Source organism: Polypterus senegalus, chromosome 8 (assembly GCF_016835505.1).
Source record: "Polypterus senegalus isolate Bchr_013 chromosome 8, ASM1683550v1, whole genome shotgun sequence".
NCBI classification, from domain to species: domain Eukaryota; kingdom Metazoa; phylum Chordata; class Cladistia; order Polypteriformes; family Polypteridae; genus Polypterus; species Polypterus senegalus.
This window is the reverse complement of record NC_053161.1, coordinates 7152911-7175546: the sequence shown is the minus strand read 5'-3', so window position 1 is coordinate 7175546 and position 22636 is coordinate 7152911. Positions and strand designations below refer to the sequence as shown.

Sequence of the window (22636 nt, the reverse complement as noted above, 5' to 3'; positions counted from 1 at the left end):
GACTTTAGTATTTTTGCCCCTTTTTCTGCCCTTTTTAATTTTTTGATAAATTCTTTATTAAAGTAACTTTATTTTTATATATATTGGAACCAAAGGGTTTACATTTTTTTCTCTGATGCTTTTAATGAACATTTGGATATTTTAAAATTTAAAAGCCATGACCTCATAATTGCTGCTCCTCTCTCTGTATTTCTCTTTCTCAATCACACATTGCCTCTACACAGCTTCCCAGTGTGGCTTTATCCTTTCTGACAGCGACTCACTCCCAGGTTTTCCCAAGAGAAAAGCCTACTCCTCTGTATGAGGATAGGCTGCCAGGATTAAGGTCTACTCATTGGGCTCAGACCTGTAAAGAATGTATTATGTTTCAGCCAATGTCTCTGCCTTGGCTTGTGTTTAAATTCCTTTTTTATCATCTTTATTTTGTTCATTTTTGATTTTTTTTTTTGTTTATAGCAACATTATTTCTTGTGCTTTTTACTTACAGTTATGTCCATAAATATATGGAAAGAGACAACTTTTTGAGCATGCATTTCACTTGTTGAAGACTAAACTTCAGACAGAAAGGCCCACAAACAAACAGCAACTGAAAGCCGCTGCAGTAAAGGCCTGGCAGAGCATTAAAAAGGAGGAAACCCAGCATCTGGTGATGCCCATGAGTTCAAGACTTCAGGCTATCATTGCCAGCAAAGGGTTTTGAACCAAGTATTAGAAATGAACATTTTATTTCCAGTTATTTAATTTGTCCAATTATTTTTGAGCCCCTGAAATGAAGGGATTGTGTTAGTTGCCTCACATTTTTATGCAATCTTTTTGTTCAACCCACTGAATTAAAGCTGAAGGTCTGCACTTCAACTGCATCTGAGTTGTTTCATTTAAAATTCATTGTGGTAATGTACAGAACCAAAATTAGAAAAAAGTTGTCTCTGTCCAAATATTTATGGACCTAACTGTATCTATGTACTGTATTTATAAGTTTTGCATATTATTTAGTTTCTATATGCATCTGGTTTCCCTGCTATGTTCTATGTGTTTTGTGGGGGGTTTACTAAGAGGCAGGGCCACCTGCCTATCATTACACATCAACTGCCTCAGCCTTATCAAGGCTGGATAAGCAAGCAGTCCCTTGCATTTCTTTGAATGCGCCTGGTGGTATTGGTGAGCTCTGCATTTCTGTATGAACTAATGTACTGTATTGTATTTCTATATTTGACCTTGCTTTTTGGATTTGTGTTTTTAGGACTTGTTTGCTACTGAATTGCCTACTTCAATTTTTGTGCTCCTCTTAGCTTCATTTATTTTGGAGCATTTTTTTGCAAATTAAATGTTTTTTGTTTTTTATTAATAAAGAATAAATATAATAGAGAAGAGAGAATAAAAGGTTTTTTGCCCAAGTTGTTGCATCCTTCCTCTTGTGGGAATATTTGTTACAATTTTGTTTGTACTACTTACTGTTGATCAGTACTATTTGTATTTCATTTAAAGTAGTGTCACACACATGCTCTTGGGAAGCAGCTGACAGTATCAATGACGCAGGACAGCACAAAGAAAGTGGGGTTTGTAAAAGGCACTAATGTCTCTCTCTCTCGTTCAACAGAAAAGGAGAAGAATAACTTAAGAAGACTGGCAGATGATTCCATTCATCCGTTAAACCCACCACTTCCGACCTTACCCGATGACTCCACTTCCAGCTTTTACATTCCACATCATGTCCACTCGACCTTCTTCCCAGCATTCCATCTGTGTTAAATTTCCTGTCAGTCACTATATAAATGTCACTCATGCACTGCAATTTTGTCCGTTGTATGATTCATTATTTCATTGAATGCATAAGCCAGGGCAGGCTATTCTGGACCTTACAGTATACGGGGCTCAAACCCCAAACCTTTACGAGAGTGATGTCCACTTCTTTTCACAGTAGCATACTCTACAGTAGAAGATAAATTTAAAAAATAGCAAAAAAAATCAAGCATTTAAAGCTATGGCAGAGAATTTAAATATTTAGGAATTTCTTAGACATTTTTTTAGTGAGAACAAAACAAGATTAATTAAAAGTAAGAATAACACACTGCCATTGAAATTGGTTAGTACAAAACCAAGCAGCCATGAGGGTACCTCAAATTCAACTTGTAAACCACTGTCCTAGAGGATTACTTTAAATTACAGCATGCCACTTAGTAAATTAGTTGAGAAACAGAACCCAGAAAAATTATCCACCCTAAAATATTGACACTTAAGCCTAAATCCTATTCAGTTTATTGCAAAAAGTGAATTAACTTTTAGAACTTTATTTGTCCCTGGAGGAAATTTTACCTTTTTTAGAAACTTTTAAAATACATAAATAAATATACACACTATAGTATGAACACACACCAGAATGACTACAAAGGAAGAAAAATTGGTTTGGCATCATAGTCACAGTGAGGTATTAAGCAGGCATATTGCCCATACTGGTCAGAGATTGATTTGTCACTGGCCATTCCAGTTGACATGATAGGAGTTGATGATGTAGTGCGGATGATGAATTTCTTGACCAGCAGTCTGTCATACCCAGGACATCTGTAAAAAAGCATAAGATGAATCCCTCTCCACTCACTGTGGAAATTCATCCCCAGAAACTCACACATAAATTAGCCCAAGCCATAATCACTCCATATCTTTTACTGGCCACTGCCAGTGCCAATACCACCTGGCTTTGCATTTGCCCAGGTCCCATCTCAAATAGAAAATTATATCAGCTGCACCAGAATGTTACAGGGAGGTCTAAAAGTTCAATCGAGAAAAAAAATTAAAAATATAGTGAAAAACAGCAACTTCCCAACTCCACATTTTAACATTAGCCAGATGCTAGTAGATTAAATCATTTACATACTATATGCTGTCCAAATAATATAATTATATCCTCTCCAGAATCTCATTGCCATATGTTCCAGTCATTAAACCACCGGATTTTTCTACTTGATAATCAATCTTACTTCCAAATCTTAGTTCAGCATTTTCCCTTGAGTACCACTTACAAAGATGCCAATAATGGCAATAACACCTTCACAAATGCCAGCATCTTCCCTCTGCACATTTTGTTTCTGCTCAGCTCTGTCTCCTATGCTTCATCTACTATGCTCCTACTCTCCAGCTCACTTGCATGACATCCAAAACCCAATGCAATAAATAGCAATAAGAAAAGAGCAGGTAAGGGCTGGGTTAGCAGGTATTTTTCCAGAGTTCAGGATGGGTCTCTAGTTGTAATCTAACCAACTAAAGACTAAACTGCCCAACATAAAAGGTAAAGAGTATTGCTATATCTAGCACATTGCTAATGTAATAATGGAGAGGTGAACATCAGTTCATGACACATAGGGCCTATAGGAAGAGTACTAATAGAACAGTACTACTGGTTCCAAAGTTCAGCTCTAAATTCAGATGTTATTCCCAAAGCAGTCCCAGAAGTAGTTCTTAGATGGGGCTTTAAAGTCCCTTCCTGCTGTAGCCCCTTTGAATCTGGAGTTAGCTGACTAACTCCAAGGAAAAGGAAAGTCAGAGCTTTGTGAAAAAAGGTGAGCAAATACAATATTGTGGAAGCATCAGGTGGAGGGATAAAATGTATTTTATGTTTGTTTATTTGAAACGTTGTTTTAACTGCCATTAATTCTGGGCATGGCTTAAAGGCTTTTAAGTGTAACAACATTACTAAGGAGTTTTGAAATGTGCTGTGACCTATTTACTACAAGTAATGACTCAGGATAGTAAAAACACATGGAACATGTTGTAGTGAGTGCCACATGTACTGTCAGCCTTATGTTAGTTTTTTCAGTCCCTGAAGGTATAGATGAGAACTTGGGTTGGTGTGAGTTTGCTTCATATTACGAAAAATGACAGTAATATGGAGGGGAAGAAGGGAGCAACAACATACAAGAACTGCAAACACAAAATAGAAGCCACCTATTGGAAGAGGGATTTTTTTGCCCTGGGGTACAAGTGAGATGCATTTTGGAAGACAAATCTCTTCTTGTGTGTTTTTATTGGAGCACCTAACTATTTTTCTGGGTGGAACAAAACTTGTTTTTCATATTTGTGGCAGCTTGGTGGGGATTTCTTCCTGCCACCACCATCCGCTCTGCATTTAAAAGCTGATATTGTTTTAATCTGAAACAAATTAATAATTACAATAACATTGTGCATCCAAATTATTCAATTTTGTTCTTTGATTTGGGAATGTATTTGTTATTTGGGGGGGTCTGTGTCATAACATAATTGTTTGTTTGGCAAGTATATGATATACTTTTTTATTTTGTATTACTGATTGCTGAGTGATGTTTTTGGATTTTAGTTGAGTAAGTTACATAATAATGAGTGTTGGTCATTGTTCACCCCAAACGGATTTTATTGCATATTAAATATTGCTGTGAGTGAGACTGCAGCATTCTGATCATGTAATTGTTCTGAATATAGTAAAATTTCTGGAGAGTGGTACACACCAGTAAATACACTAACATGACAAGAACACCCAGAAAGACCATGAAATTCGGCAAATAACACAGAAACAGAACAAAAGTTGTAAAGCCAGTGCACCTGATAACACGATTTTTCCCTTTGGATATTTCACAGGATTCATCACATCCTGGTCATTGCCTCTTCCAGCTTTTGCCATCAGGCAAGAGATACAGAGCAATGAAAACCAGTGCAAACCACCTTAAAAACATTTTTTATCCAAAAGCAATCATGGCCCTGAACTCAAATAAAACTGCTCCATATCATTCTTTAAATGTGTAATATAGACCATAAGTCAACCAGTGCAATTTTGTATATATTTGTAATTTACTTTTATTACTATTCCTTTTCTTGTTTTTAACTCTTATGCCTCACACTGAGTCAACAGCACCTTCAATTTTGTTGTTCTTTTATATAAGTGCCAATGACAATAAAGATCTATCTATCTATCTATCTATCTATCTATCTATCTATCTATCTATCTATCTATCTATCTATCTATCTATCTATCTATCTATCTATCTATCTAGATATGATTTGCAAATTCACTTTTATTTACTGGTATCCTTATGTTCAGGATATTTTCTGCTTCCAAGTTATGCAATTCTGTCTGTCTGTCTCTCTCTGATCATATAACTTTTAATAAATTTGGGATAGCCAGATAGCCATCTTCAAAGACATCTAAATAAAAAAAAAAAATTTGTTTTGGTTAATTATTTGTTAATCAGTTAGCAGTTGTACTGAACAAGTGGTATGGAAACGGGGTTAGGCGGTACATCAGGTAAGCTGATTTGTATTTTGTATTCAGTAAAATAGACTTCATGTTTATGAATGGTGGCAGGGAGTGACAAACTATTACATGTCAGTTGGACATTAGAACAGTAGAAAAATATTGAGCCCATTCAGCCCAACAATGCTCAACAATCTTATTCAACTAATTTCTCCAAAATAACATCAGGTTCAGATTTTAATGTCCCTAAAGTCCTACTGTCTACCACACTGCTTGATAACCTACTCCATGTTCCTGTGGTTCTAAGTGTGAAAAAAATCTTTATAAAATTTTTTGTAAATTTACCCTTAACTAGTTTCCTAACCATGACCACATTTTCTTTACAGTAACTGGAATACACTATACTAATTATCTTCATAATTTTAAACACTTTAATTATACCACCTCTTAATTGCCATTTGCTTAAACTGAAAAAGGCTCAACCCCTTTAATCATTCCACATAAGTCATAACCTGCAGTCCTGGAATTGGCCTAGTCACTGTACTTTGCAACTTTTTCAAAAGCTGCTATGTCTTTTTTTGTGGGCTGAAGACCAAAAGTCCAGACATGCAAACAAGAGTTTTACTGTACACCGTACCCTGTTTGTTACTACTACTGAAATACCTTATATACCTGAGGTTCACATAGTATCTTAAAAAGAATTAATACATTGTGTAATGATTTGGAACACCCAGCTTGAGTTCAGAACCTGAGGAGCGAGAAATCGGGTTAAATAATGGGTTTAGTGCAATACAATAATTGGCGGCCAATAAGTAGCAGCGACTGCCACTAGCAGCCCTGTATGGACTAAACCGAGTAGATCGCATACACTATAGAATGTATCATGTTAGTATTGTTTAATCTGAAATGAGCAGCTTAATTTGTCTGTTTTAAAGTAAGCCTTTCTGGAGGAGTGCCCATAGTCCAACTATTAAGCAAAAAAAAAAAAATGACATAACCACAGGTAGGCCTTGTCAATTCAGGTTTGGTTCGATGGACCTGCTGTACAAAAGTTCTTTTCCTCCAGGGGCTGATTATGAACTAATATTAATTTAAGGGAGGACAGCATTTTGACATTATCTCACTAACACCAATTTTGTACACATGAATGCATGACAAACCAATAAGCTTGGAACTATAAAAATGCTGTTGACAAAGGCCGCCTAGAACCCCAGCTGGCCTGACCCCTGAAGGCTAGCAGCAGCCCTTCTATGCCGGATGTTAATAGAGCATCCTGCTATTATGCCTCAGAAATGTGCAGTGCTCTTATCAAATCTGGAGGGATTTTCTAGGACAAATTGTACAGCCTATTTTTATACACAAGCCTTTTTGACTTCTTAATAATTTAATGCACTGCACTGATTTAAAAACAATTTTCCTGCAGTTGCAGTTCTAAGCCTTTTTCTAATGTGTTGAATACTTAAGCAGTAAACTACAGTATAGTAAACATTCTCTACATATACTTGTACCTCTTTGTAATGTGATCAACATTTGACACCACTCGCATTAGAAAATTAACATATTCAAAATAATGTGTATAAAGTCAACCCTTTTGACAGTAAAATGCGTCTTAAGTTAGTAGGAAAGAGTTAAAGAGAATAATGTAAAATAAGTGATTATTAATGATCAGCATACATGATTATGTTGGCATGGAATATGTGGATAATACTTATTAAAAGACAGACTCTATTATATAACAGAGTTCATGTACTGTTTATTATTAACCTGAAGATTTTTTTTGTGACTCAGTGGAAGCACAGATTTAGATAAACTGATTTATAGCGACAGTTTCTTCTTAAATAGATCTAGCCTGAAGATTTAATGCTTTTAACAATGTGAAAATGAACACAAACAAGGCAATGTGAAAAAAATAAATTGCACTGAATATGAAGTGTTTCACTATGGATGGCAGGCACTATGGTAGCTTAGTGCTGATGCCTTAAAGCTTTAATAATAATAATAATTTTTTGCTTTTATATAGCTTTAGAGACTTGCATTCAAATCCCATCCCACTCACTGTTTGTGTGTAGATTGCACTTTGTCTCCATGTCTTTATGGATTTTCCCTTGTTCTAAAAATATGTAGGTTAGGTTAGAAGGTGCTGCTGAATTGTGGAGTTCTTTACCTCATGCAGTTACTTGCACCCAGTGCTATCAGAATAGGCTACAGTAGCTGAAATTTATCTTTCAGTGGTCATTTTTATTAGTATATTGGAAAGGTCTTGATAGCAAAATTAGAGAAAGGCATTTCTAGTGACAATTTTTGCTAGCATATATGAGAATTTCCTGACAAACATGTCTCAAAGACTAGAGAGATAAGCTAATTAGAGTCCAATAAAGTGACCTACTAGGTGTTACGAGACACATGGCCTCTTGGAATTATTGCAAGCAAAATACAAGACCAGGAAATGAAGAAAAAAAGCCAAGATTGTAGTTGAAATTAGGCAGAGGTCGAAACTGAGAAATTAAGGAGAAAAATAAAACAAAGGGCAAAACCAGAATTCAAAAGAGTTGTGAAGATCTGTAATGCGCATCAACAGAATGATAGCAAGTGTTGTGACCACAATCATATTTATAGCGCCACTTCCTATGATGTCAACAATGCAACAGATGCATTTATGTAATGCTACCTGAAATGTATAGTTAAAAATAAATAAACTTTGTCAAAAGACATAAAAACGAACAAAAAAAATTTAACCCTATACTCAAAAAACCCTGAACTGAGTAAAAATATAAGTATTAGACACACATAATATCACACTCCTTTGCTCCTACAGCCCTAAAAAGCTGAAGTGGTCTTTAACACCACACAGTCAAACACAACATTCAAAAATAAAATGATGTAGGTCAAAAAACACATTCTGTTCAGGACAGTTTGTAAAGAAAGGGATCAGAAGACAAGGCCTTTTTGCCAAGTTGAAATCAGTAATCTAGAAATCAGCCCTGTTTTTCACCAAAGCCAAATATCAGTAACCAAAGATGCATTCAACATTTTGAAGCACAGAAGTCAGAATTTAGGAAGTTGACCCTGTAATAAAAGCACAGACAAGCATAAAGGTTTGGGGTGTTTTAAGCCCTGTATACTGTAAAAGACAAAAAAAAATGCGGGTTTAGTCAGTGTTTTCTATCGAGTACAACAGACAGTCAAAATAAACCGGGTCGGACATTTTATAAGGGTGCACAGGAAATGATGGGGAGAGCAGTGTTGAGTGATGGGAAGAATGATGTCATCTTTGGGGGACCGTAGGTTAGAAAGGACCCCGGAAACTGGAGGGAGTTGTAGACTTCCGGGTACGTCTATGTCGGTGGGGTTTCGGTCCTTCTAGGGAAAGAAAAGAAGAAAGGTCAGTACTTCGCCTTTGTCCCCCGGCACGGCTGATCGCGGTGCCCAGCGGATCCTTAAGCCGCTACCCATGCGCTCGTGCGTGACACCCAAAAAGTAAAGAACATTCTAAGCAGTAAGGTTTTTATCTGCAATCTTGGATAACCAACAACAACAACAACAACATTTATTTATATAGCACATTTTCATACAAACAGTAGCTCAAAGTGCTTTATATAATAAAGAATAGAAAAATAAAAGACACAATAAGAAAACAAAATAAATCAACATTAATTAACCTCGAATAAAAGTAAGGTTCAATGGCCAGGGGGGACAGAAAAAACAAAAAAAACTCCAGACGGCTGGAGAAAAAATAAAATCTGTAGGGATTCCAGACCATGAGACCGCCCAGTCCCCTCTGGAAAAACGAAGTATTTAAGAAGAGTGGCAGGTTAAAGCAAAAAGGATATGAAATAAAAGAATCTGTGAGGAACTGGAAATGCAACCACTTGTGGAAATCATGGGAAATAAAACGGCCACAGTGGTATGGTACATGGGGAGGAATGAAACAAGGTAGCCCAAAAAGGTGTTCGCTATAGATTGGGAAGGAAAAGGACCTATAGGAACGACCTAGAAGGGTATGGGAAGAAAACATCAAAGCAGCAGCCAGATGAAGATCCTGGCAAAAGGTAGAGTAGGATATAATCAATGGCTCAAGACTCCAACACCGTGAGCTACGATGGGTGAAGACTGAAAGCAACAAAACGTCAGGCAAGAAATGGGATTTGCAGAAACTATTCCTGGACAGAACGTCAGTCCTCTTTATATATATACTTCATATGGGTAGCCTTATATACGGAGGTTGCTGCCCGTGTCAAAATGCACTTCTAGGGCTAGGCTTTGCAAAAAGATGCGCAAGTTCCTTTTGACTACAGTATAGCCGATTAAATATCACTAAATACAATGCGTTGGAACATTCTTCCTACACTTTTCTCGCATATTCCCTGGTGCTGTGGCTAGGTTACAGGTCATACGCAGTCAGCTCACCACTTGCACTGGCTGGAGCGGTTCTGTATGAATAAATGAACTGACTGCACGTCAGGAGCACAGGCGTTTAAAACGATGTTCACCAAGTACCATCAAAGAGAAACTTGCGATATTGTTGCAGAGACAACATAAATTATAAAGAAACTCCGTTAGAGTGACGGCGGAAGTTAAAATATTGTACCAAGAAGTGTGTAGCGCCCTGCTAGGGAAGAAAACACCCCAGACAACGTTTTCTCAATGCAGGCAAAAACTGCTGACTTTATTATTGATCTTGTTTAAAGTATACACATAACTGTTGCCTCTTCACTCATCACCTGGCCTCCTCCCACAATGCAGTGTGTGTGAATTGTGTCTTTATAGAGGTGTAACATTTCCAGCTGCTATAAGCACACAGTGCTGATCTTCATACTGGTAACATCACACAGTTTTGGTCATCCAAGCTTCACAACACTGGGGCAATGACTCAATTCCCATAAAAATGGCAAAGCTTTGAGGTTCCCAAAATTGAGCTGAAAATACAGGCCAGAACCTCAACTGGTGAGCCCAAAAATAATTCTCACCCCAGGGTGGCTTGATTCTAGGGAACTAGAAGGCTTTGGCCTACTAGGCCACAGGCAATGAAAGCATGCAAAGCTTACAAATGTCACAAAATCAAGAGATATCTTACTATGGACAGTCAGCCATAAACAAACTACACTATGTAAGATAGATCCAAAGCAAGGTTCCTTATAAAAGAAGGTTTGATTAACAAAAAATATCCAGAGCTCAAAAGAGCAAAAAACACACAATCGGAGTTGCCAGAAAAACAGTCTAAAAGCAAACAAGCCCCAAAGCAAAATGGTTTTATTGAAATCCTTAAACAGAGGCAAAAAGATTTGATGAAATCAGTAAATCTGAAGAAACAAAGCAACACTTCACCAAGGCACATACAATGAATTACAAGGCATTCACTCTTCCAACTTGCCTTAAAAGGCTGGTGGTGGTTTCTTCTGCTGAGATAATGATTCATTCATAAAATGCAATGAACAAGATCATACACAGAAACTAAATAATAAATACATCAAATAAAATTGTCTTTGAATACATAATTAGACAAAAAAATGTATAATGGTAATCACAGAATCAAAAATTAACAAAAAAATACATGGGAAAGAACCCTGGTTTAAACATAATATAAATAGCTTTGTTTCAATTTACTATACAAATTTAAGCCTAAAAATGGGAATACCTATATTTCAAAACCACCAACAAGACAAAAAAAAACTAAAATTAGCACAGAATAACTAACGACTGCTTATGCCACAGGCCAGAATTAAAGGCAACCACTATGGTGCACCTGTATGTGTAAGCTCACGGAGTGCATATACAAGCATTGTGGAAGGCATGATCCTAAAAGCCCCTATTTTAATGAATGCAAACACAGGAGGCAGAGACAAGAGCCAACAATAAATAAATAATAAAACCAATAAAGGTTAAAAGAAAAACTCAACTAACAGTTAACTGTGAAATTGCACATAATAAGACTAATGGCCTGGGTTCGGGTATTTTTCAACGAAAGGCAAGAACTCTAAAGAAAGGTTTTTTTTTTAGTTTTTTTTTGTAATAATTTCTTCTTATAATCAAAAGAAATGTATGCATCACTACTGGTTGTTTTAGTTGATTTAATAAAAATCTTCAGTTTTTTCTTGGAGCATTTTTATATTGTACAGGTACCTGCCAAATTATTTCATATTCACTTGTATTTTGTTCTTTTTAAGGATCAAAGTTTCCAATTTCTTTTAAACAAAGCCAGTAATCATTTGCACTTCAACATTATTTCGGGATACTTGCTTATCAACTATGTTCATGGGTGGGCAAAAGTAGGTTTAGAGCTGTGAGTATGCAAAGCAGGCAATTTGAGCACTTACAAGATTGTACCTAAGTGCACTGTGCCATTGTGTCATTTTTTTAAGTTAATAAAGTTAATAAAGCTATTGTAATAATCATAACAACAGCCATAAACCTATTCTTGCTGTGTATAAAATGTGTATAATTAAAGTATCTTTTCATGAAAGGTCAGGAGTTTGCTTGCCATTTGTTTCCAACTCTGTCTTTTGCTGCTGTTATTTCCAGGCCCTCCTGTTCCTGACTGTTGCAACTCTAAATACACAGCAATCACATAATGAAAGTAGCTCAGCTAGTGGCTGTGCATTCTGAACCTTGTTCTTTGGCTTGGCCATAGTTGAATTCCCCTACTACTTTTAGAAGTGATCACCTGTTAATTTTACGACTGTCTGTCTGCTATATGAATATGGTTACATGTATGTATGATATTTTCCAGGACTGACTGCTCTTTGTAGACTTTTGCTTTTCTGCACTCTTATTGTTTATCTCATTGTGATTATTTTGACAGGCTGAGAGGTGGTGTCAGGGGCAGGGAAGGGCGAAGCAGTAAGCTACCTTGGTTTTATATCAGTCCTTTCAAAGTTAACAACTTCATAAACTCCAGTACTTTACAAAATAATCTGAGGTATAATTTAAAATAATGGCATAAAATACAAGCAAGACAATTCAGCACATCATTCTTCCCTGGTATGTGACATTATCATTGTGAGATTTAACATCTAGAGCAGGGGTCCTCAATCACGCACTGGAGGGCCACAGTGGCTGCAGGTTTTTGCTCCAACCCAAGTGCTTAATAAGAAGCTCTTCACTTTAGTTGTCAGGCTTGTTAAGATTTTGTATCCTTATTAATTATTTATTCGTAAACAACTGTTGTCTCGGTTTATTGCTCCTAATTAGCAATAACATGCAAATGACAAAAGAGACCAGCATTTCTCCATACAAAAACCTGCAGCCACTGCAGCCCTCTAGGACTGGGTTTGAGGACCCCAATCTAGAGCCTACAATGGATTTAGAAACTTTTCAAACCCCTTCACTTTCTACGCAATTTATTGTGTGGTACATATAATTTAAAATTGATACATTTGACATTTTTGCTCATCAGTCCAAACTCAATAACCCATTGTGGCAAAGTGAAAATATGTCTTTTGAAAAGTTTTCACATGTACTGTAATCTCTCATTTATATAACCTTTCAGACCCTTTCATGTGCCACTCCAAATTGGGGTCATGTGCATCCTGTTTACTTTAATTACCTTTAAAATGTGTCTAGACCTTGATTGTGGAAAATTGACTTGGTTTGACATAGTATAAAAGGGCTCACACCTGTGTATATGAGGACCCACAATTCACACTAGACATCAGGACAAAAACCAAGACAAGAAGTCAAAGGAACTCCTAGTAGATCTCTGTGGTAAAATTGTGATGAAGCTCAGATCGTTGTGGAAGAAATGTGAAAAAGAGAGTGCAGGCAAGGTGGAATGGGTGGAGAAGAGTGTCAGGAGTAATTTGTGACAGACGGATATCAGCAAGAGTGAAAGGGAAGGTCTACAGGATAGTAATGAGACCAGATATATTATATGGGTTGGAGATGGTGGCACTGACCAGAAAGCAGGAAACAGAGCTGGAGGTGGCACAGTTAAAAATGCTAAGATTTGCACTGGGTGTGACGAGGATGGACAGGATTAGAAATGAGTACATTAGAGGCTCAGCTCAAGCTTGACAGTTGGAGAACAAAGTCAGAGAGGTGAGATTGTGTTGGATTGGACATGTGCAGAGGAGAGATACTGACTATATTGGAAGAAGATTGCTAAGGACAGAGCTGCCAGGGAAAAGGAAAAGAGGAAGGCCTAAGAGAAGGTTTATGGATATAGTGTGAGAGGACATGCAAGTGATGGGTGTAACAGAACAAGATGCAGAGGACAGAAAGATATGGAAGAAGATGATCCGCTCTGGCTACCCCTAATGGGAGCAGCCAAAAGAAGAAGAAGAAGAAGGAAGAAGTCTGTAACCACCTTGACTCTTTCTAGAACTGGCTGGAGTAACTGGGCAAGAAGGGCCTTAGTCCGGGAGATTACCATGAACCAAATGGTCACTTAGAGCTTCAGAAGTCCTCTTTGGAGATGGAAGAACGTGTCAGAAGGATGACCGTCTCAGCAGCAATCCGCCAATCACGTGCATAACACATACTGCTTGGAGTTTGCCTAATGGCATTTAAAGGACTTTGAGAGTAGGAGGAAAATGTTTCAATGGTGTGAAGAGACAGAAATTAGAACTTGATTTTCTGGCCAAGGAGTTTATGTCTGGCAAAGACCAGACATTGCTCATCACCTCTCTAATACCATCTGAACAGTGAAGCATGGTGGTAACAGCATCATGCTATGGGGATGCTTCTCAGGGATGGGGAGACTGGTCAGAACTGGGAAGGATAAATTCAGCCAAATAGAGAGGTGCTATTCAATGAAAACCTGCACCAGAGTGTACATAACCTCAGACTGTGTCAATTGTTCACATTCGAGCGTAACAATGACCCAAAGTATACAGCCAAGACAATGTTGGAGTGACTTCAGGAAAAGTTTCTGACTGTCCTTGAATGACCCAGTCAAAGCCCAGGCTTATACCCAGAACATCAGTGGAGAGACCTGAAAATGGAAAGATGGAAGTTTAAAAATGTTTCCCATCCAGTCTAATGGAGCTTGAGAAGATCTGCCAGTGAGAATGGGATGAACTGCCCAAATCCAGGACTGCAAATGTAGGCCTTTATAACTGGCTATTAATTTATGCATGTATTAATTATGCATTTATGGTTATTTTCTTAATTGTTGATTTCACCAGCTTTTCAAGCTACAGTTTGTGTTAGCATTTACTTGCTATCATTTGCAAGCTTTAGATTATACTATATACCAATGGCTGATTTATATGTAACCTCAGAGAATAAGGGCTGCTTAACCAGTGTTAACCAGTTTGTACTTTATTACATAACCTCAGTATCTAAGTTACTATTTTGTGAATAAAACCTCACATGCACCCTCAGAGGCTAAGTGCCATTCCTTGGCATAAGTTTCAGAATAAAACCTCAGTGGATAGGCAGCTTAACTTAATGTGTGTTACATTTAATTCAAAGCCTGACTATTAAAAAAATACTCACCAATGATAAAAATTCAGTTTGTAAACCTCTAAGGCTGAATGTTCTGTATGTTCCCACAGAGGAAAAGGATTATACATTTTCAGTGGAAATACTCTCAACAGGAGAGTCAAAGATTAGATGTAGGTAACAGTAATAATTTATTAACTAGCAAACTTTACATTATATACAGTAACAGTAATATAATAAATAATAATAATAATAATAATAATAATAATGATAATGTTATGTAGCCTGAGGAAGTTGACAGACTGTAATATAATTATGTAAGCAATTCCAAATTAATAGTTAACAAATTAAATGAGGCATGCCTCTCTGACTTCTGTTATTTGCATTTAATATTACTATTATTACTTCCATCCATCCATTATCCAACCCGCTATATCCTAACTACAAGGTCACGGGGGTCTACTTGAGCCAATCCCAGCCCACTGCAGGGCGCACACACACACACACACCCCCCAAGCACACACTAGGGACAATTTAGAATCGCCAATGCACCTAACCTGCATGTCTTTGGACTGTGGGAGGAAACCCACGCAGACACAGGGAGAAGATGCAAACTCCACGCAGGGAGGACCCAGGAAGTGAACCCGGGTCTTCTAACTGCCAGGCAGCAGCGTTACCCACTGCGCCACTGAGCTGCCCTATTATTACTTTATTATTATTATTATTATTATTATTAATAATAATAATAATAATAATAGTAGTAATAATAATAATTCTTTACATTTAGCTCTTTCCTCACTACTCAAAGTGCTTTAGTAAATGGGGAGGCACTTCAACCACCACTAATGTGTAGCATCCATCTGGACAATGCAACAACAGCCATTATTGCACTAGTACGCTTACCACACGTCAGCTGTTAAATGGTGAAGTGATGAGAGGGACAGGGGATGACTAGGGAGCCAGAATGATTAGGCCATGGTGGGCAATTTAGCCTGGACATTGGGATGCACCCTATTCTTTATGAAGGATGCCCAGGGATTATCTTGAGGTGGATGACCTGTTATGATATGCATATGGTGTAGCTGCTGGTTCAGATTGACATAAGTCAACTTTGATGTCAGAAAACATTAAAATATGAATGTTGTGTAAGCAAACAGTTATTGTCCCCAAGATTTGTTAGCATAATGTGTTAGAGATTCATACTTTTTCTTATTTTGGAATGGTTGATAATTTTATTTATTATTGTCATTCATATGTTACCATTCAATCATCTTTTCATATGCTTTTTTTCAGTACAAGGTAGAAATATGAAAGGTCATTCTTTTTGTTTTTGTGCTTACAGATATTCTAGAATATCTGTTATCTTGTTTAAAAAACATTGTTTTTTTAGGTTTTATATCTGATGCTATTGTTTCTATTAGTGGTTCACAAAATTTTATGTTGTTAGTGTTATTTGAAAATTGGCATTAAGTGGTAAAATAATATTTTACTGAGTATTCAGTGATAATGATTGACATACAGAGGCTAGACAAGTGTGTGTAGTCAAGGTGAAATAGTAGTGGTATAGGACACACAGTGAACACCTCTTACATGTAGCTAAAGAGCAGCAAAGCTTATCATCAGACTAAAGGGTACAAAGAAATAAGGTAACAAGCTGAACCTCTTATTCCAGTTTGACTGTTGAGTTTTCTTTAGAGTATGAGGACTACTAATAAACCCTGAGAGCAAATGAAGGAACTAAGGTTTCAGCACTGGACAGTGCCAGGAATGCAGAGAGACACTTTCTAAAGATTGCATGCCTTCATTAAATGTCTAACAAGGAAAGTGAAGCCACATTCTATGATTTTCAATTTCTGCAAATAGCAGGAAAGTTATTAGCTTAGCTAACCATAAACATTTAGCATTGTGTAATAAAAAATAGTGTATAGATGCAGACATTAGATGATTTACAGCATATTTAAAAATATCATGTAGTTTATTTATTAGTACAGACAAATTAGACAACAGCAGTGATTTTTTACAGACAAGATGTATATGTTCAGACAAGAAAGAAGCTAGTTTACAAATGTCTTTTTGCAACAGTGCTAGTCAAGGAATTAAAGCACAGTGTCTTACTACAGGCAGGGATCTGTAAGGTACTTTTGAAAAATTACCTCAGGAGTGAGGAGCTATTAGACTGCATATAGCAAGAATCCCCGGTGTGAAGTGTACTCTAAATGGATCTAAAAATTGTTGGATTATAAAAAAAAAATCTACAAACATCAATAATTTTTCAAAATCCCTTTCAAGACTTTTTCATTTTAGTTTAGCCCCTTTTAGAATTTGGATGTCAGGCAGCCTTACTCTGTAACACATGCAAGTAATGGCGGGCAGTACAACTGGACTAGTAGACTTTAGCACATTTAAATTATGAATTGCAGCTAGCTTTATTTACTCCTTTTGCAATTTGGGGCTCTGCTTCCATATAGTGTTTTAATGCTTTGCATGATTTGTATAAAAGCACTTCAGTTCTGGAATGATTAGAGGAGTAATTGTGTGTATAACACCTCAGGCATTTTAATTGATGCATTTCTACGCACTGCAGTCAAACATCGCAGCTGATTATTTATTTTCAAATTAATTTTAGTTAGTTTCACTAAGAAATGATGGAAAGAAATCATTTATCATTATAGAAGAAACTACAGAATGACTTGGGATTTAGAATGATCTGCAGAAATCTCTTTTTTAGCTAATTATTTTAGAGTTATTGGCTGCACAGTAGAGCTGTTTTACAGCTCCTAACACCAGGGTTTCATTTATGGTTTTCTGACTGTCTGTAAATTCTCCCTATGGATTTTAATGGTGCATGTCCCAAAAATGTTCACATTAAGCTATTTATTCTTTCATTTACAACAGATATTGACATGAAGCTGGAGCATCTCCTGGCATCAAGGTAGCAACCTTATGCCACCTTCTTGAAATGACCACACCACTACTCTTAAACACATACATGAATTTGGTCAATATAAAGTCACCAATGCACTTAGCCTGTATGTCTCTTAGATGAGGCAGAAATTGGGAAATTCTAAAGAGCAGCATACTGTGACATGGCCAGGATCTGAATCCAGGACACATATATATTGAATAATTTCAAAAGGTCAAATAAAATATATTTTGATTCCTCGTTGTAGTACAACAGGGGGCGGACAGTGGATTGATTTTATAGGCTCTGTGTTGTGAGTGCTGTAACATCTGTTATTAAGCCTTAGAGTACAGCATGAAACAAAATTAAAAAAATAATAATAATTATGCAAAACATTACTGTACAGGTAATGATTTTAATGGCTTAATGTAGAACTAAGTGAGTACCAACATCTTCTACAGGCAAGCAAAGCATACTTCTGTAAATGGGCAAAATAAAATCAGTTCTTACTTCTAGAAAACAGAGTCTTGCTGAACTTACTAACATGAATGTTAATATTCACTTGAGACACACTATGACTTAGTAACAGAGTGTATTATATGATTTATTTTCAAATGTACCATCTGATGTCCCAGATTGAGGGTTGTGGTGGCCCAGATCCAATGCCGCTACTTGAGAAAACTTGCTCCCTTTGTAGCATTGGGTACAAGACTGAATCCATCTCCAGACTTAATGCAAGTGCGTTGCTGATGACATTCACTAAACATACAGGTTTAATCTCAAGTCCCTAGATAATCTAACCTTTATATCTTTGGGATTTGGGAGGAAACTAGAGCCATTGAGGGAATTCAAGATGTGAGGCAGCAACTCTAACCAGTGTAGCACTGTTTCTCCATAAATACTGTACATCACCCTAATTAGGAATTCTAGAGTCTCTTATTTTTTTAGTAAATTTGGAATTAACTTTCATATGTTCCTCTTTCCATTAGATGAGTGGAGTCAAACTGAGATCATGTAGGGCTGCAGGTTTTTGTTACAGGCACTTTCTCAATTAGTAACCAATTACTGCTGTCAAGAGATAAATAGAAAATGTTATCTCATTTGTGTTTCCATCATAAAAAATCTGTTTCAGCAAAATATTTGAAAAGACCATATGAGGTATTGATTATTATGTCTATTAAGTCATTAGCATAACCTTCTATTGTTTGCCAAACCCACACACACACTTCTGTTTATTGGATTTATGAGTTTGTGTGTTTTTTTTCTTTTTGATCTTTGGTTTATGGAGTTTAGCTTTGCTTTTGGATTACAATTTCATTATCTAGATATTTGAATTGGTTGCTTTTTGTTTGTCTTTAGACAGTTTTTAATCCTTGTTTTTGTTCTAATTTTTGAATTTTTTAAATCTTTAAATATAAATGAATGAACATTCATAGGCACTGACTTATCATTAACACTGGGGAGCACACTATTGTCAATATCCCAACAACAGCAATAACAATAATAATAATTTGAATAATGATCCTCAATAGCACTGAAGACATAGACAAATTAAAACAAAATGAAATGACCAACAGAGCAACAGGACTGCAATTTTAGACTGTAAATGTAATTCTAAAGGCTGATTTAATTCACAATACAGTATAAGCATCTCACATATAAGCTTACATTGAAATCTTGGCAGATACCATCCTCTTTTGCTTACTACCATATGTGACATTACTGATTACACTCTTCACATTCTCTCCTGGGGCCTCATGTATAAATGGTGCGTACGCACAGAAATGTTGCGTAAGAACTTTTCCGCGTTCAAATCGCGATGTATAAAACCTACACTTGGCGTAAATCCACGCACTTTTCCACGGTACCTCATGCCTTGTCGTACGCAAGTTCTCCGCCGGTTTTGCAAACTGGCGGCACCCAGCGTCAAAGCAGTGCTACTGTTCTTGTGTGATTACTCATTATTTTCATGACGCGGCTTTATAAATACACAGAAACTAACCGCATATTGTTTATTAGTGTAATGCATCTGATTGTAATTAACTTGTAACAATATAATGGTCCAGGGAACAGCCATAGTATTCCAAATACCATAACTGCTTTAGCGTTGTTACTCTAACTGCACCTTCTTCTTCTTTCAGCTCCTCCCGTTAGGAGTTGCCACAGCGGATCATCTTTTTCCATATTACTCTCACTGCACCACTCGGAGTATTTATATCACTGTATCTGAGTGTGAATCACAGCAGCAGCTGATCGGAAAGAGAATTATCGGTATACAGCATCAGGCACACGCTACCTCAGCCACTGCAAAACGTTTTAAAGCCTTTCCTGTACAGACCTCGCGGTTCAGAAACAGTTTAATCCCAAGAACTTTAAATGCACTCAATCAATTGCTCCTTGTAGAACGGTTTGTACTTATAAGTACAATCACCCCACTGTAAACTTGCACTACAGGCCACTTTATAAAGCGCGTATTTACATATGATGACGATATCATTTTTAAGGTGAAATGCAGCAAAATATGTTTGTTAAATTATACACATAAAACTTTAACTTCATTTAAATAATCTATATTCTTCACTGGGAGTGTCGTGAAGGATAGAATAATTAAACATGTACTACGAAGATATTTCAATGTTCTTTAAACGTTTTGAAGAATCGGCGCTAAGCTTACAGCTGGCTTAACGTCTATTACAGAGCTGATTGTTATGGCGATCGGTTACTTGGGGAAAGAAAAGCAAGGACTCTTGGGCGCTACGCCAATATATATTGAATATAAAACAGAAAGAGAAAATAACAACACAGCTAAAAACGCAGCGACAAATTTCGACAAAAGATAAATGCTTGTCATGAGCACGAGGCTCATGAAACACATGTTTAATAATGTGCTTTAGCTCCTATCATCATGAAAATGACATCACGTATACATCTCAGTATTTTAGTTATTCAGAGAGCTGTAATATCACAAATGTAATGGACTCTGTGTCCAGTTGGAGGAAGAGAGCCAGTTTAAGAAGCAAGTAGTGATTCACACACATAGATCACATACGAGTAGAAGATCAAATACAAAACAAAGCATTTAAAGTGCTACTTTAATTACGATGTGATTTGAGAAACTGGTTAATTTAACGATTTTAAGATGAAGTTTATAATGTTCTACTAAATGACAAAATAAACTACGTGATTAAAGTGGAAATGTCGAGATTGAAGTTGACATTTCGTGCTTTTTCCCACTGTGTGCCTTTTTCTCTGTACCCTAATAAGCTTTCATATGACACTCAGACAGTGGGCTTACAACTCTTCTTTTCACGGCAACTTTGATGTGTGACTTCTTTTTATTTCCGGCACTGTGCGATTTTGTGAATGTGAGCTTTCAAGTTTCTCCAACACGCTATGTCACTCGATCAACTTCATTTTGTTGATTATACCACGGTTTATTTGAACAAATAGTATGTTTTTCCTTTGCCTCCACTTGGTATTCGCTGAAATTCTTATATTTTCCCCGTGCTTTTCTCATTGTCTTTTCACAGAAGGCTGCGCTTAAGGGCGATTTATATTGATTTGCATATTCAAAGAGGCGTAATTCTGGGAGGATTTGGGGCGTTACAAAATGCGCGTGCACGAGCGTTAGTTTTCACGCTGATCGGGATTTATGTAGCGGAAGAACGTGGAAGTTGGAGTACGCACAGATTCCTGCATCTGGATTTTTCTGTGCGTAAGCACATTTCGGCTTTTGTGCTTACGCCATGTTATAGTGCAAGTTCTACGCACGGCGTTATACATGAGGCCCCTGGTATACTAAAATATTCTCCATAAAATTCTCTGATGTCATGCATTGATTGGACGGTAATACTGAGTCTATTGCATACATTGGCGATAATACTTCAGTTTACTTTTATGCTTATATTAGGCTAGTCAGTGAATTTCAAGGATCTAAATTTATTTTGTGTGTTTGTGGTTTATGGAGCTTAATGGTAATATTATGATTATGGTATCTGTAATGAAGAATTATGTTGGTTCGGATTAAATTACAACCACTGCACACATCCGGTCAGGGATGGATGAAGATGTCCAAATTCTATTTATTAATTTCTTCCAAACTTATACAATGTGAAGATATGGTCTAAATAAATAATAATAAACATAAATTAGCTATCCCACTTTCTTTCTCTTCAGTTTGTCAATGTTAACATTAGTCATTTAACAGGTACTTAATTTATCCAGTAGATGGCGTACTACACCCCAGATAACATCAATATCGGAAATTACGGAAATTACTAGAACGTTAAACAATAAAGCATTTACTCAACTTAAAAAAGTAATTATTCTTAATACATATACATATTATATACGAGGAAACGATAATACCGCAATTCCATAACAAACAATGTGAGAAACTCTATATAGCGTCTGTTCAACTATACTTTAACTTCTTCAAACGTCAATATTTAGAAACAGCACTAAATATATATATATATATATATATATATATATATATATATATATATATATATATATATATATATATATATATATATATATATATATATATATATATATATATCCAAATTACAAATGTAAACATATAAACAATAAGGATAAACAAATTCCACATACTTTAAAATCAATTACGCAAACTTTCACATTTAACACATAAATAATATATTGCCTTTTCAACAGTATCACTATAACTGTAAACTACATGTTAGAGTGGCTGGTTAGATGGAGAAACACCTTTGCTGAAATTTGTTTCTATTGCCACTCAGTACTTTTGTTTTCACTTGTGCAACACAGATTTAATATTTGAAATGCAAATATAGTAAAAGAAAGCCTGGTAATGCAACCCAATTGCTACATTTTTTTCTTAAATATGGTTTCTTGAGCTCATATTTTCTCAATTTGCAAATAGACATTTCCATAAGTAATAGATTGACCCCCTACACATTTTGAAATTATTAAAGGTCTGTTTTGCATCAAAACCCTCTACATCTTGTTTCTTCCAACCCACACATTTTTATACAGTTTATATGTATAGATCCAGCAATGATAATTCCACCCAAACTATCTTTGCCAGTGTGAGCTGACCAATTCATGTATATCCTGTGCTGTAAATATTTTGAAGTCAGATTTTGGCA

At 36.4% G+C, this 22636-nt stretch overlaps 1 long non-coding RNA gene across 1 annotated transcript in view; it reads left to right on the top strand.

Moving 5' to 3' along the window:
- Nucleotides 1-1773, top strand: part of LOC120533730 — a 31066-nt gene extending 29293 nt beyond the window's left edge. The window contains exon 3 of the long non-coding RNA XR_005634610.1: nucleotides 1598-1773. This is a non-coding gene — a long non-coding RNA (uncharacterized LOC120533730). The remainder of the gene's footprint in view (nucleotides 1-1597) is intronic.
- The last annotated feature ends 20863 nt before the right edge of the window (nucleotides 1774-22636 follow it).